The sequence below is a fragment of the Lemur catta genome, chromosome 3 (genome assembly GCF_020740605.2).
Source record: "Lemur catta isolate mLemCat1 chromosome 3, mLemCat1.pri, whole genome shotgun sequence".
NCBI classification, from domain to species: domain Eukaryota; kingdom Metazoa; phylum Chordata; class Mammalia; order Primates; family Lemuridae; genus Lemur; species Lemur catta.
The window spans coordinates 112299363-112315108 of record NC_059130.1 but is presented as its reverse complement, the minus strand read 5'-3'; the positions used below and the strand labels follow the sequence as shown (position 1 = coordinate 112315108).

Below are 15746 nucleotides of genomic sequence, written 5' to 3'. Positions count from 1 at the left end.
TAAATACAAGAATGACAAACATCACTGTTATCACTGGCATAATCTCCCATTATCTACATTATTATTTTCTTCTAATCATAAAAAGATATATCCATTGAAGAACACTTATAAAATATAGATGGATATAAAATTGAAAAAAACTATTTATCTCTGAGATACTATGAACATTTTGGTCTATTTTCTTTCGGGCATTTAAAAAAGCACAATTACATGCATATTACATAATCTTTTTTTTTTTTCACTGAACTTCAAACAAGAATCTAAACCTTTATAGTTTTGATCTTTCATTACAATTATTCTAACAAGTCAACTCTGTCAAAATCCCTATATATTCAATCTATTAAATTTTTACTAAGCTGCTAGAAGTTCATAATTAGTATTTTGCAAAAAGATAATTTATAATCAAACCAATCATAGGGAGATAATTAAAGTTAAAAAGATGTAACAATGGACAAATATAAAAGAACTAAAAATGTAAAATTTTAAAAATTAAGTTATTTTAATTAAGAGCAAACAAAAGACACTTCTGGACTAGTCTTTAGAAAGTCCACATTAAGAGGAGTTAAACTGGTTAAGTTTCACATCTACTAGCAAGGACCAAATCACAGTATAGATTTTTATGAACCACTTCTAGTAGCATAGATTCGGACTCAGGCTAACGAGATTCAATTAGGATGAGGTTACAGTTAAAAAATGGAAAAGGGCAAAAAGTGCAAAATTATACCTATATTACATTTATAACCATGTAAAACATTTATGTAAAGACTGGAAGGAAACAAGGAAAAGTTTAATGCTAATACTCAGTCTACATATTTGAACAAATGGGATTTTTCTCTGCCCTTCAATGTTCATAACAATTTAAAGATGGGACAAATAAAAAAGTAAAACTTTTAAATTTGATGTTCATTCAGTTTCAGATCCTGTTTTATCTTGTATGACTAAAGTAGAGGCCTTTCATTCTAGATTTTAGGACAGAAAATACTATTGGAATACCTTCTTAACTATATTAATTTTACTCAGAACACTATAATTTTACATATTATTTTAATCTCCAGAGGATCTGGATAACTCATGGAACCCTTAAAGAGTATTAGTTCTGTTTTACTCTATAAAAATTTTTAAATAGCACTCTTATCATCAAAATTCTTAAATTTTATTTTTACTTATTTTTATTGAAAGTATTAGTTTTGTATTAAAGAAAAAGAAACACCATCATTCCACAAAGATTAAAATAATTTAAAAGAGGTGATTACATAAGACAGGTAACCTTTTAATCTCAAGGTATCCAACTAGCTATACAATATAAATCTAAGGGCAACTTTTAATAAAGATACCATGTTGGTAAATTTAATATTGTTTCTCTTTACTAGGCCATTTCTTCTTTATTTCTTTACTAATCAGGTAGGTGCCCAACTAAGTTGTAAGAGTTTAAATTTTTTTTTCCAATTTTCCCTAGCGCCATAAAGGAAAAAGACTTTTCCTCTCCCCCTTTTCTTACATTTTTGGCTTGAAAAGACTTCTAATTGTAAATCTTACCTCTATCCCTCTGATATATAAGCAAATCTTTCTAAAGGCTAAAAAAGCTTCATGTCAGCATTATAACTCAGAAATGTTTTAAGTACCCGGGAGCCATCTCTTTGAAATGTAAGCAACAAGGAACATAAAGCCATGTCTTCCTGTCACTATGGAAGTTTCACCTGGGTACCTGGCTAACTACCTAATTGTCATAAGATAGGAGAAGTTTTATTTTTCATTTGGATAAAGGCAATTATGTAACATAGATGGGCACCTATATTACCAGAAGAATTTAGGATGAACTAGGTATAGCAAATGGTACTGTAAAGTCCTGTAACATGAGGACAAGTTATTGTTATATGAGAACACAAATGTACAGTAATGGATTATACATGCCTGGCCATATAAAAGAGTTAAGATTTCCTTCAGTCTGTAATCTCATTGGTGGGTTGTCTGTGATGCTCACTGTGCAGTTCTATTAATATTTATTCAATAATAAAGCTGTTTTCTTTCTTTTCTACATTTTTGGAGAGAATTTTCAGGGTTAGTAGAAGATTTTAATTTTTTTACACAACAATCTGATAAAAAGAATGGGATGGCCTGGAAGTACTTAAACTGAGCAGACTGGCTGAAGATCTTGTGGCCTCCTAATAGCCAGGTAAGAGACTCTGAATTATAAAAACTCCCCCTTCTAGTTCTCCCTTCTTAAGGAATACAACATAAATTCCCTAGCTCCTACACTTGAAATTAATGTGTCAAGAGTTTGGGTCTATAGATTGAAGTGACACAAAATTAAGATGAGGCTATGAGGACTTAAGTATAGATACTTCTCTACTAGTTAGGGAAGGGCCCAAGTGCATTGCCACAGGGTTATATACAGAAACAGTAGAATATTCCAATAATGGAACTTTCAGTTTTAATCACTTTTCATTTATTCCTGATATTTTTTCACATTTTAATAACTTATATTTTTTCCAGGTTTTGAGATCCTACAAGTTGGCACTAAAACATTCTCATTACATCATACTTAAAACTCTGTCCCTCTAATGAATAGTTTATTACGTAAGATTGCATTAGCTATTCAAGGTCTTTTCTGGTTCCACAGGAAGTGTAGAACCATTTTTTCAAGGTCTGAAAAAAAATAATGTTGGCATTTTAATAGGGATTGCATTGAATCTGTAAATCACTTTGGGTAGTGTAGACATTTTAACAATGTTGGTTCTGCTGATCCATGAGCATGATAATGTTTTTCCATCCGTTTACATCCCCTGCAATTTCTTTCCTTAGTGTTTCGTAGTTCTCCCTATAAAGGTCTTTCACCTCCTTAGTTAAATATATCCATAAGTTTTTTATTTTCTTTGTTGCTATCACGAAAGGTATTGTGTCTCTGATTCTCAGCTTGACCGATATTGGCATACATGAAAGCTACTAATTTGTATGCACTGATTTTGTAGCCTGAGATGTGCTGAATTCATTTATTAGTTCCAGGAGTCTCTTGGGTGAATCTTTGGGGTTTTCTAGATGTAAGATCATATTGTCAGCAAAGAGTGATAGTTTGACCTCTTCTTTCCCCATTTGGATACCCTTGATTTCCTTCTCTTGTCTGACTGCTCTGGCTAGGACTTCCAGTACTGTGTTGAATAGAAGTGGTGATAGTGAGCAATCTTGTCTGGTTCCAGTTCTAAGTGGGAACACTTTCAAAATTTTCCCCCTTCAGTATGATGTTGGCTGTGGGTTTGTTGTATATGGCTTTAATAATTTTGAGGTATGTCCCATCTATGCCTATTTTGTTAAAAGTTCTTAGCACAAAACGGTGCTGAATTTTCCCAAATGCTTTTTCTGTGTCTATTGAGAGGATATGGTCTTTGTTTTTGCTCCTACTTTTATGGTGAATTGCATTTATAGATTTGCGTATGTTGAATCAACCTTGCATCTCTGGGATCAAGCCCACTTGGTCACGGTGAATTATTTTTTTGATGTGCAGCTGAATTTGGTTTGCTAGGATTTTATTAAGAATTTTTGCAGAACAAATCAGGAGGAATTACTTTACCAAACTTCAAGCTATACTACAAGGTTACAGTAACCAAAACAGCATGGTACTGGCACAAAAACAGAGACGTACATCTATGGATCAGAACAGAGAACACAGATATGAATCCATCCTCACATTGCCATCTGATCTTTGGCAAAGCAGACAAAAACATACACTGGGGTAAAGAATCCCTATTTAATAAACGGTGCTGGGAAAATTGGATAGCCACATGTAGAAGGTTGAAACAGGATCTGCACCTTTCACCTCTCACAAAAATTAATTCATGATGGATAAGAGACTTATACCTAAGGCATGAAACTATAAGAATTCTAGAAGAAAATGTTGGAAAAACTCCTATAGATATTGGCCTAGGCAAAGAATTTATGAAGAAGACCCCAAAAGCAATCAAAACAACAGCAAAAATAAATAAATGAGACCCGATCAAATTAAAAAGCTTCTGCACAGCCAAGGATACAATCAATAAAGGAAACAGACAACTTACAGAATGGGAGAAAATATTTGGATGCTACACATCTGACAAAAGACGGATAACCAGAATCTACAAAGAACTTAAACAAATCAGCAAGAAAAAAATCAACCCCATTAAAACGTGGGCCAAAGACATGGACAGAAACTTTTCAAAAGACAGACTGACTAATGGCCAACAAACACATGAAAAAATGCTCAATGTCTCTAATCATCAAGGAAATGCAAATCAAAACCACAATGAGGTATCACCTAACTCCAGTGAGAATGGCCTCTGTCAAAAAGTCCCAAACCAACAGATGCTGGCAAGGATGTGGAGAGAAAGGTACACTTATACAATGTTGGTAGGACTGCAAACTAGTGCCACCTCTATGGAAAGTAGTATGGAGATACCACAAAGAACTAAAAGTAGACCTACCATTTGATCCAGTAATCACACTACTAAGTATTTACCCAAAGGAAAAAAAGACATTTTATAAAAAAGACACTTACAATCAAATGTTTATAGCAGCACAATTCACAATTGCAAAGATGTGGAATCAACCCAAATGCCCATAAATACATGACCCGATTAATAAAATGCGATACATATACACAACGGAGCACTACTCAGCCATAAAAAAAATGGTGATCTAGTATCTTTTGTAACAACCTGGATGGAACTGGAGGCCATTCTCAGTAAAGTATCACAACAATAGAAAAACAAACACCTCATGTACTCAATACTACATTGAAACTAATCAATCAACACTTATGTGCACATACGGAAGCAAAACTCAAGGGAAATCAAGTACGTGGAGGGAGGGGAGTGAGGATGGGTAAATTCACACCTAACAGGTACAATGCATATTAACTGGGTGAAGGGCACACTTATAACTTTGACTCAAACTGTACAAAAGCAAATTATGTAACCAAAATGTGTGTACCCCTCTAAAATTTTGGGGAGAAAAAAAGACTTTCTTCTATAGGGAGTGGATCCTATTCTGTCCCTCTCCCCTCTTTTCTTCCTTTCACAGATCCTCATGGGAATCTAGGAATATATGATTTATCTAAGAAACTGGGAAGGCACAAAGAAGAAACCCAGGTGAGAGAAAGATAAGTTTTATAATGAAGTTGTAAATGACCTGAAAAAGAATAATGATGGTGATAAAATATGTCAGACTCTTAGATCACTGAGAGATGTCAACCAAAAGAAACACCAGAGACTAAGTCTATCAGTGTTTTTCCAGCATCTTCTCAGGAGTTGCTATTTGAAATATATATTGGATTGTTATAATGCTTCCCATCATATGTTAAATCTTTTCCACTCTATTCTAGCTTCACAAGGAGCTTGAACAGTATGAGGGCCAACATAAAAGCATAAAAAAATGAGTATAGACTTAAACTCTATCAAAAACAAATATCTAGAACATAATTTTTTTTTACCTTTAGCTTTAGCATTAAGTATCAACAAATTAAGAATCAAATCTGTTTTTTTTAAAGTTACCTTTTATTGATACATATATTTTATATATTTGTGGGGTACATGTATTTGTTATATGCTTAGAATGTGTAATGATCAAGTCAGGGTATTTGAGGCATCCATAATCTCAAGTATTTACCATTTCTATGTGTTGTGAACATTTCAAGTACTCTTTTATAGCTACTTTGAAATATATAATACATCGTTGCTAACTACAATCACCCTACTCTATTGAACAACGGAACTTATTTCTTCTAATTGTATGTTTACAGCCATTTATCGATCTCTCTTCATTTTCCTCTTCTACCCACATACCCTTTCCAGCCTCTAGTATCTATCATTCTATTATCTCCATGAGATCAACTTTTTTAGCTACCACATATGAGTGAGAACATGCAATATCTGTCTTTCTGTGCCTGGTGATTTCACTTGACATAATGGCCTCCAGTTCCATCCATATTGCAGCAAGTGACATGATTTCATTCTTTTATATGGCCTCGTAGTATTCCATTGTGTATATATCCCACATTATCTTACTCAGTTCTTCCACTGATGGATGTTTAGGTTGATCCTATATTTTTGCAACTGTGTATAGTGCCGGGATAAATGTGAGTGCAGGATATCCCTTTGATATATTGATTTCTATTCCTTTGGATAAATACCTAGTAGTGGGATTGCTGGATTGTATACTAGTTCTATTTTTAGTTTTCTGAGAAATCTCCATACTGTTTTCCACAGTAGTTACAGTAATTTACATTCCTACCAACAGTATTCCCTCTTACGCATACTTGCCAGCATCAGTTATTTTTTATCTTTTAAAAAACAGCCATTTTAACTAGGTAAGATGCTATCTCATTGTGGTTTTGATTTGCATATCCCCGATGATTAGTGATGTTGAGCATTTTTTCATACACCTGTTGGCCATTTGTATGTCTTTTTTGTTTTTTGAGAAATGTCTATTCATGTCTTCTGCCTACTTTTTAATGGGATTTTTTTTGTTGAGTACATTTCAACAGATTGTTTCCTTCACTGTGCAGAAGCTTTAGTCCCATTTGTCTATTTTTGTTTTTGTTATCTGTGCTTTTGAGCTCTGAGCCATAAAATCTTTGCCTAAACCCTAGCCCAATATCCTGAAGTGTTTTCCCTAAGTTTTCTTCTAGCAATTTTACAGTTTTGGGTCTTATCTGTAAGTCTTTAATCCATCTTGAGTTTAGTTTTGCATATGGTCAGAGATAGGGGATCCAGTTTCATTCTTCTGCGTATCAATATTTCCAGCACCATTTATTGAAGAGACTGTCTTTCCCCCAATTTATGTTATTGATGCCTTCGTTGAAAATCAGTTGGCTGTAAATAAATGGATTTATTTCTACATTCTCTATTCTGTTCCATTGGTCTATGTGTCTGTATTTGTACACATACCAGGCTGTTTTGATTGCTATAGCCGTGTAATATATTTTGAAGTCAGATAGTGTGATGCCTCCAGCTTTGTTTTTTGCTCACGACTACTTTGGCTATTTGGTCTCTTATTTTGGTTCCGTACTAATTTTAGGATTGTATTTTCTAATTCTCTGAAAAGTGATGTTGGTATTTTGACAAGGATTGCATTGAATATGTAGAATGCTTTGGGGCAGTATGGTCATTTTAATGATATTCTTGTAGTTCATGAGCATGGGATCCATTTGTCTGTGTACTTTTCAATTTCTTTTATCAGCACTTTTCAGTTTTCCCAGTAGCGATCTTTCACATCCTTGTTTAAATTTATTCCTAGGTTTTTCTTTTTCTTTTTTGTAGCTGTTGTCAGTGAAATCGCCTTCTTGATTTCTTAGCTAGTTCATTACAGATATACAGAAATGCTGATGTTTGTATGCTGACTTTGTATACTACAACTTCACTGAATTTATCAGATCTAAGAGTTTTTAGGTGGAGTCTTTAGATTTTTCTACCTATAAGATTCTATTACCAGCACGAGGAACAATTTGACTTCCTCTTTTCCAACTTAAATGCCTTTTATTTCTTGTACTTGCCTGATTGTGACTGCTCTGGCGAGGATTTCTGGTACTACACTGGATACGAGTTGTTAGAGTGAGCATACTTGTCTTGTTCCAGTTCTTAGCAGGAAGGCTCACAGTGTTTCCCCATTCAGTACGATGTCAACTGTGGATTTTTCACATGGCCTTTATAATGTTGAGGTACATTCCTTCCATGCCTAATTTCTTGAAGTTTTTACCATGAAGGGATATTGAATTTTACCAAATTCAATTTCTGTGTCTATTGAGACGATCATATGGATTTCGTTCTTCATTCTGCTGATGTGATGTATCATGTTTATTGATTCGTCTATGTTGAACCATACTTGCATCCCCAGGATAAATCCCACTCGATCATGGTGTATTATTTTTTTGATGTGCTATTGGATTTGGTTTGCTGCTGTTTTGTTGAGGATTTTTGTATCTATATTCATCAGAGATACTGGTCTATGATTTTCTTTTTTTGTTGCATCTGTCTCTGGTTTTGGTACCAAGGTAATGCTGGCCTTGTAGAATGAGTGAGGGCAAGTTCCCTCCTCTTCAATTTTAGTGTTAGTTCTTTGAAAATTTGGTAGAATTCAGCAGCAAAGTCATCCAGTCCTGGACTTTTCTTTGTTGGTAGACTTTTTACTACTAATTCAATCTCATTACTTGCTATTGGTCTGTTTAGGCTTTCTATTTCTTCCTGATTCTATCTTGGAAGATTTTATGTATTCAGAAATGTATTCACTTCTTCTAGGTTTTCCAGTTTGTTGGTGTATAGTTGCTCATATTTTCTGATGATCTTTTGTATTTCTGTGATATCAGTTGTAATGTCTCCTTTTTCATTTCTGACTTTATTGGGGTCTCTTCTATTTTTTTCTTGGTCAGTCTGGAAAATAGTTTATTAATTTTGCATATCTTTTCAAAAAGCCAACTTTTCATTTTATTGATCCCTTTTTTTTTAAGTTTTTAGTCTCTATTTACTTTCGTTCTGCTCTGATTTTTATTACTTCTTTCTTTCTACCAGTTTTGGGTTTGGTTTGTCCTTGTTTTTCTAGTTCCTTAAAGTGCATCATTAAGATTGTTTATTTGAAATCTTTCTATGTTTTTGATTATAGGTGTTTGCTGCTATAAAAGTTTATTAATTTTATTGATATTCTCAGTAACCACTGATTAGTTTTATAGATTTTTCCCCTTTTCTGTTTCTGTATTCCATTTTATTTACTTCATATCTTATCTTTATTATTTCCTTTCTTCTGTTTCCTTTGGGTTTAATTTGCTCTTATTTTAATAGTTTCTTTAGGTGGAAGCTGAGGTTAATAATTTGAGATATTTCTTTCTTTCCTAATATATGCAGTTAGTAGTATAAATTTCCATCAAAGTATTGCTTTAGTGGAGTGGTAGGGAAAATAATGGACCATCAAAGATGTCTTAATGCCTGGACCCTGTGTGTGAATACGTAACTTTACATAGCAAAACTGACTTTGCAAAAGTGACAAAATGAAGGATCTCAAGGTGAAGTTGAGGATTGGTGTGGAGGGAGAAAACTGTGGGAAACAGCTCTGTGTCCAGTGCGAGCTAAGAGCAGATCACGGAGAAGGAAGAGAGCAGTCTCGCAGGAAGTTACAGGACACCCTGGGAAGAGCAGGATTCAGAAGTAACTGGCACACATCAGTTTACATCCTCCACCTAAACTGCAGTGCTGGTCCCAAAGGCGATAACATCTATGAATGGAGATCAACCATACTAGAGCCTCCAGGATCTGTGTATGAAGGTGGTGTATTCTTTTCTTTGATAATACTTTTACACCCGAATATCCCTTCAAGTCTCCAAAGGTTATATCTTGGACAAGACTCTATCATTGTAATATTAACAGTCAAGGTGTTATTTGCTTGGACATATTGAAAGATAACCATTTCTAAAGTCCTCCTTTCTATTTGCTCACTTCTTAGAGACTGTAATCCTGCTGACACCTTGTTGGGATGTATTGTCACTCAGCATATGACCAACAGAGCAGAACATGACAGGATGGCCAGACAGTGGACCACGACATATGCTATATAAATTGGGTTTTCACAATTCTTAGATTGTCTGTCACAGAAGACAGCTGTGATTCTGAAAGGGTGGGGGAGAGTGGGAGTTGGTAAAGAGTAAGGTATTTCTGTAACAGACATTATTCAGTCTTATTTCCTAAGATTTTGTTGTAACTTAAAGTATCTTGCTACAGTAGACAGAATTGGTAATAGTAACTTTTAAAAATGTCATTAGTGGCCAGGCGAGGTGGCTCACGCCTGTAATCCTAGTACTCTGGGAGGCCGAGGCAGGCAGATTGTTTGAGCTCAGGAGTTTGTGACTTGCCTGAGCAAGAGCGAGATCCTGTCTCTACTAAAAATAGAAAGAAATTATATGGACAGCTAAAAATGTATATAGAAAAATTAGCCAGCCGTGGTGGTGGTGCATGCCTGTAGTCCCAGCTACTCAGGAGGCTGAGGCAGGAGGATTGCTTGAGCCAAGGAGTCTGAGGTTGCTGTGAGCTAGGCTGACGCTACGGCACTCTAGCCGGGGCAACAGAGTGAGACTGTCTCAAAAAAAAAAAAAAAAAAAATTTCATTAGTTCTGCAATATTAGCTGAAATATAGTATAGAAAACAATGTACATTTAGACATTTGGGTTCAGTTGCTTGTAGTCTGTGAATTGGAAATAGTTTAATTTTGTACAGGTTACACACATGGCCATTTATATAAAGTCCCTCTAAGTCTACATACTTTCTTATTTAAAAAGAAAAGGAATTTGTTTTCCTTTCTTGAAAGGGAACATTGATATTTAACAGAATTTTTAGAGACTGTCATCTCATATATATGAAATGGACAAGTGGCTATAAGATACCATATAGAAAATGAGTAGTTAATGTATTGTATTATATATGGCAATCTACTTTATTGTTAAAAGACTAAAGGTTTGAATCAGGAGTTGTGGAAACCTGTAGTGAAATTCCTTAAGCTGGTAACTGTGAGGCATACAATAAGAGTTGTTCAGTGGGTTGGTTATATGTTGTGGACAACTTAAGTCTGCATATGTTACCGTGCTAACAAAAAATATTAAAAACAAAAATTAAGGATCTTGAGATGGGGAAACAATGAACTGGGATTAACCCAGTGGATCCAATATAATCAAAAGGTACTTACAAGTGAAAGAGGGAGGCAAGAGAACCAGAGAGAGATTTGAAGATATTATGCTGTTGGCACTGAACATGAAGGGGACCCGGACAAAGAATGCAGGTAGCCTTTAACAGATGGAAAAGACAAGGGAACAGATTCTCCCACCGAGTCTCCAGAAGAAACACAGACCTGTGGAAACCCATTTTAGACTGAGATCTCCAAAACTGTAAGAGAGTAAATTTGTATTAAGTCACTATGTTTGTGGTGATTTGTTACAATAGCAATAGAAAAGGAACATGAGAAATATCTCACAAAATTTGAAATGTTGGTTGGGTTTTCATTTTCATTCAGTTCGAAATACTTTATCATTTAGCTTTTGATTTCTTTTTTGATCTCTGAGGTATTTAGAGTGTGCTATTTAGTTTCCAAATACTTTGGGGATTTTCCAGAGATATTTTTCTCATTGACTTCCAATATAATTGCACTGTGGTCAGAAAACATTTCTGCTTTGACTCGAATCCTTTAAAATGTATAAACACTTGTTTTATGAACCATAATATGGTTTATCTTGGTAAATCTGCCATTTGTACTTTGAAAGAATGTATATCTATTGTTTGCATGTTTAATTGTCAATTAGGTCAAGTTGGTTGACTGTGCTGCTCAAGTCTTCTATATCCTTCCCAGTTTTATTTACTAGGTTCCATTAATTCTGTGTTTTCCGGTTATGTCAGTTCCTTGTCTCTACTTTTTGAATACATGAAATAGTTACAGTAACTGTACCTAATAAATAATGATTTTGTATGCTAATTATAACAACTGTGTCAGTTATGAATCAGTTTCTTTCTTTCTTTTTTTTTTTTTGGAGACAAGAGTCTCGCTCTGTTGCCTGGGCTAGAGTGCCATGGCATCAGCCTAGCTCACAGCAACCTCAACTCCTGGGCTCAAGCAATCCTTCTGCTTCAGCCTCCCAAGTAGTGTGCCCCTATAGTCATGTGCCACCATGCCTGGCTAATTTTTTTCTATATATTTTTAGCTGTCCATATAATTTCTTTCTATTTTTAGTAGAGATAGGGTCTTGCTCTTGCTCAGGCTGGTCTCGAACTCCTGACCTCGAGTGATCCTCCTGCCTCAGCCTCCCAGAGTGCTAGGATTTCAGGTGTGAGCCATCACGCCCAGCCATGAATCAGTTTCAATTGACTTATTTTCTCCTCATAGTATTTTTTTCAAGGCTTCACTGGTGAATTTTAACAAACATTTAAGGAAAAAACAGTATCAATGCTATACAAACTTTTCCAAAATACTGAAGAAAGGAATACTTACTAAATCATTCTGTGAAGTCCGAATTACCCAGATACACAAACATGACAACTACCAGAAAACTGTAAGCTATCATCCATTACAAATTTAAGTGCAAAAAAAAAAAAAAAAAACCTAAATAAAATTTTAGTAAGTAAAATCCAGTAAGATACAAAAAGAAATATATACCATAACTAAGTTTTACCCCAGGAAAGTAAAGTTGGTTTAATATTCAAATATCAAATAATATAAAAAATTAATAAAAAAGAAAACCACATCATTGTCTTAATATATGCAGGAAATTCTTAATAAGATCCAATATATATTTATGACTAAAAGAATCCCTTAGCAAACTAGGAATAAAAAGAAATTCCTCAGATAACATCATACTTAATGGTGAAAAACTGAATCCTTTCTCCCTCAAATCAGGAAAAAGACAAAAATGTTCACTTTCACCACTTTTATTCAACATTGTATTATAGGTTCTAACTGACATACAATAAGTCAAGAAAAAGAAATAAAGGATGCATTCAGTTAGAAATGAATGCATTTCTAAGTAATCATGTCTTTGTTCAGAGACATGATTACTTATGTAGAAAATCCAAAAGAATCTCTACAAAAATTCTAAAAAAGTAGTAATTAAATTTACCAAGGTTGGAGGATGAGACCAATATACAAAAATCTGTTATATATTGTATTTTCATATATAATGACAAGCATTGGAATTAAAAAATATCATTTACAGGAGCATCAAAAGATATAACTTTGACAAAAGATACAACAGACCTGTATACTAGAAAATTCGAAACATTTTTGAGAGAATTAAAGAACACAAATAGTGAAATACACAATGTTTATGGGCCAGAAGACTCAATCTTGCAAGTTGTAAATTCTGTCTATAGATTTAATACAAACCAAATCAAATTCCAGCGGCTTTTTTGTAGAAAAAACTGATTCTAAAATTAATCTAGAAAAGCAAAGGACCTAAAATATCCAGAGCAACTTCTTAAAAGAAGAATAAAGTTGGAGGATTTAATACTATCTGATTTCAAGACTTTGTGCAAAGCCTCACTATGACAGTGGGGTACTAGCATCAAGAAAGAAAACTAGATCAAAGAAAAAAAAAAAACCTAGAAATAGACACTCTTATGTATGCATAACATATTTATAGAAAAGGTGCAAAGGAAATTCACCAGAAAAAGGATAGCCTGAAATTCTCATGCATTGCTGGTGGGAATATAAAACGGCACAAGTACTTTGGGAAATCACTTGCAGTTTATTCCTATAAAATTAAATATATACCTACATATAACCCACCCATTCCACTCATATTTATTTACCCAAGAGAAATGATAGCCCATGTCCAAAGATTTATACGTGGATGTTCACAGCAACTTTATCTGTAATAGCCCTGAACTGGAAATAACCCAAATATCCATTAATACATGAACAAATAAATTGTGGTAAATCCATTCAGCAATTTTTTAAAATGAGCTACTAACATACCCAATAACATGGATGAACCTGCTGAATGAAAGAAGTCAGACAAAACAGTTTACATTTTACCCATATGTAAATGGATATATTTATATAACACTCTAAAATAATGCAAGCTAACCTATAGTGAAAGAAAACAGATCAGTGCTTGCCTGGGGTTGGTGATGAGGGTAGTACAGGAGGGGGGATTTATAAACAGTAATGAGGAAACTTTTGGAGTGATAAACATGTTCATTACTGTGATGGTTTATACAGAGTATATACATGTCAAAATTAATATAATACTTTAATATGTGTATGTTAACCTCACGTCTATCACATTTCACTAAAGGTGTTGAAGAGGTCTAGGTCGTTTCTAAAATAATTAAAACATAAGCATATCCATGTATCTATTATGTACCTACCAAGAATTCATAATGTATGTTTACTGACATAGAAGTATTTTTATGAAATACTGAGTGCTTTTAAGTCTTTAAAATGGCATATATAGTATTTTTCCATTTATGAAAATAAATATATATCTGTACATCCAGGTAGTTGGATTCCAAGGGCATTTTTTCTTCTGAATTTTTGCTGCTTTTTTTCTTTTAATTTTCTTCTTCTTGTTTTAAATGACAAAAGTATCAACTGAAACAAACAAAGGCAATATCCTTCTCTCCCAACTAGCCAATTCTACTTGCCTGAGGTGAACCTTGCCTCAGCAGGTTAACAGTCTTTGGTATATAATTTTCCATAGGGTCTTGTTTTCATTAACCTGTAAGCCTTGGTCTACAGCTGAAGACTCAAAGATAGAATAAGTATTTAGACTTTTTGGACTTTTAGCTCATTTTGGTCGCTCCCTGAAAAAACTGCTTTAGAATGAACAGTGGCCCAGGTTTACTGATAATAAATCCATGAATTATCCATTTATAGAAAAAAACTAAAGTTCTAACAGTCTGCCTCTTTCTTGTTCCTCCAAACATAATATCTGACCGATTTTAATAGGTATAATTATTTTATGTAGTAGATGTGTATAAAAAAATTTATATATAACTCATATTTGGCTATATCTGAAAATGTTAAGAACGAATTATGTGATCTAAACATTTATAGGAAAATTGGTAATGCCTATGAACCCCTAAATGTAACAAATATTTATTAATACACATAAAATAATTTCCTAATTTTTCCCTTGATCAAGTGCCTATTTGTGTATAGCACAAACTGTATGTTATTTTTTATAAGTGGAAATGCAAAGGCCAAGAAAAGCCAATATAATTTTGATGCAGAATAAAAAGTTAGTGGACTTGTAATATTGAGATATTATAAAACTACAGTAACCTAAGGTAATTACGCTATTGGTACAAGGTTAGATAAAGAGAATAGCAGTAGTTGAATGGAAACCATTAATCTCAATGGAAACCATTAAAGGTACAGTTTTTTTATTTTTTTGCACAGTAGAACTGGAAGCTAGGTACAGCGTTTAAGTCGTGTATCAGTTCAACAGTGTGCTTCATTACATAAGCTGACCTCAGTCCCTAATCGTGCCAGAAGAACAGCTGCTGGGCTTCAAATCACCACCCTAAGGTCAAGGATGATGCAACAGGATTGCCATGTCAGCCATCTGCAACTCACACGGGATACCAGTGTTCAAATTATACCAGGATATGAGCTGGTGATCCCGCAGCCATACATGCTTAGCTAGAAGAATACAGCTGGATTCAAATTTTTGTCATTATAGTCCAGCTTCTGTTATTGCGAGGTGAGGAGATAATGCTTCCTTAAGTATAAAGCCTAAAAGCCCCAACTTTGGCTAGATGTTTAGGCTCTGCTCCAGAACGGGATGGGTAATAGAAGAAAAGGTACACCTGCTTATGCTCCTCTCTCCATGCTTCAGCGGGCCTGTTGTGTATTTTGTCTGGCCGTTTGCCTGTGTTTTTGTTCCATTTCCTCTAGATATCCCCAGGATATCACCGTGCCATGGGCATTCTTGTAATTTTACCTTATTGATGTCACTTTCTTTCTCTAAATCTGTGGTGCTTGGATCTGTTCAGGTGACAAAATTTCTCTCAGACTAGCAAATGATAACTTTATCACAACTTCAATGGCCTTCTTATTCACCATCATACTCAATTTTTTGGTAGCATTTGGTATTGCCTGATACAAACTCTTCTTAAGCCTTCTCTTAACCCACATTAGTCACCAAGTCCTGCTGTTCCTGTTTCCAGATCCGATAAATATCTTCTTTCAGAAACTCAAGACTTCTATCCTGTTTCCAATATCAATTTCTCTTAACTGAACCCTATTTTTTG

General features: G+C 34.3%; 1 protein-coding gene and 1 pseudogene across 12 annotated transcripts in view; one reads left to right on the top strand and one right to left on the bottom strand.

Moving 5' to 3' along the window:
• EIF4G3 (eukaryotic translation initiation factor 4 gamma 3) overlaps window positions 1-15746 on the bottom strand; it is a 321219-nt gene that overhangs the window by 85240 nt on the left and 220233 nt on the right. The window lies entirely within an intron of this gene.
• Window positions 8037-9568, top strand: LOC123634154 (annotated as a pseudogene).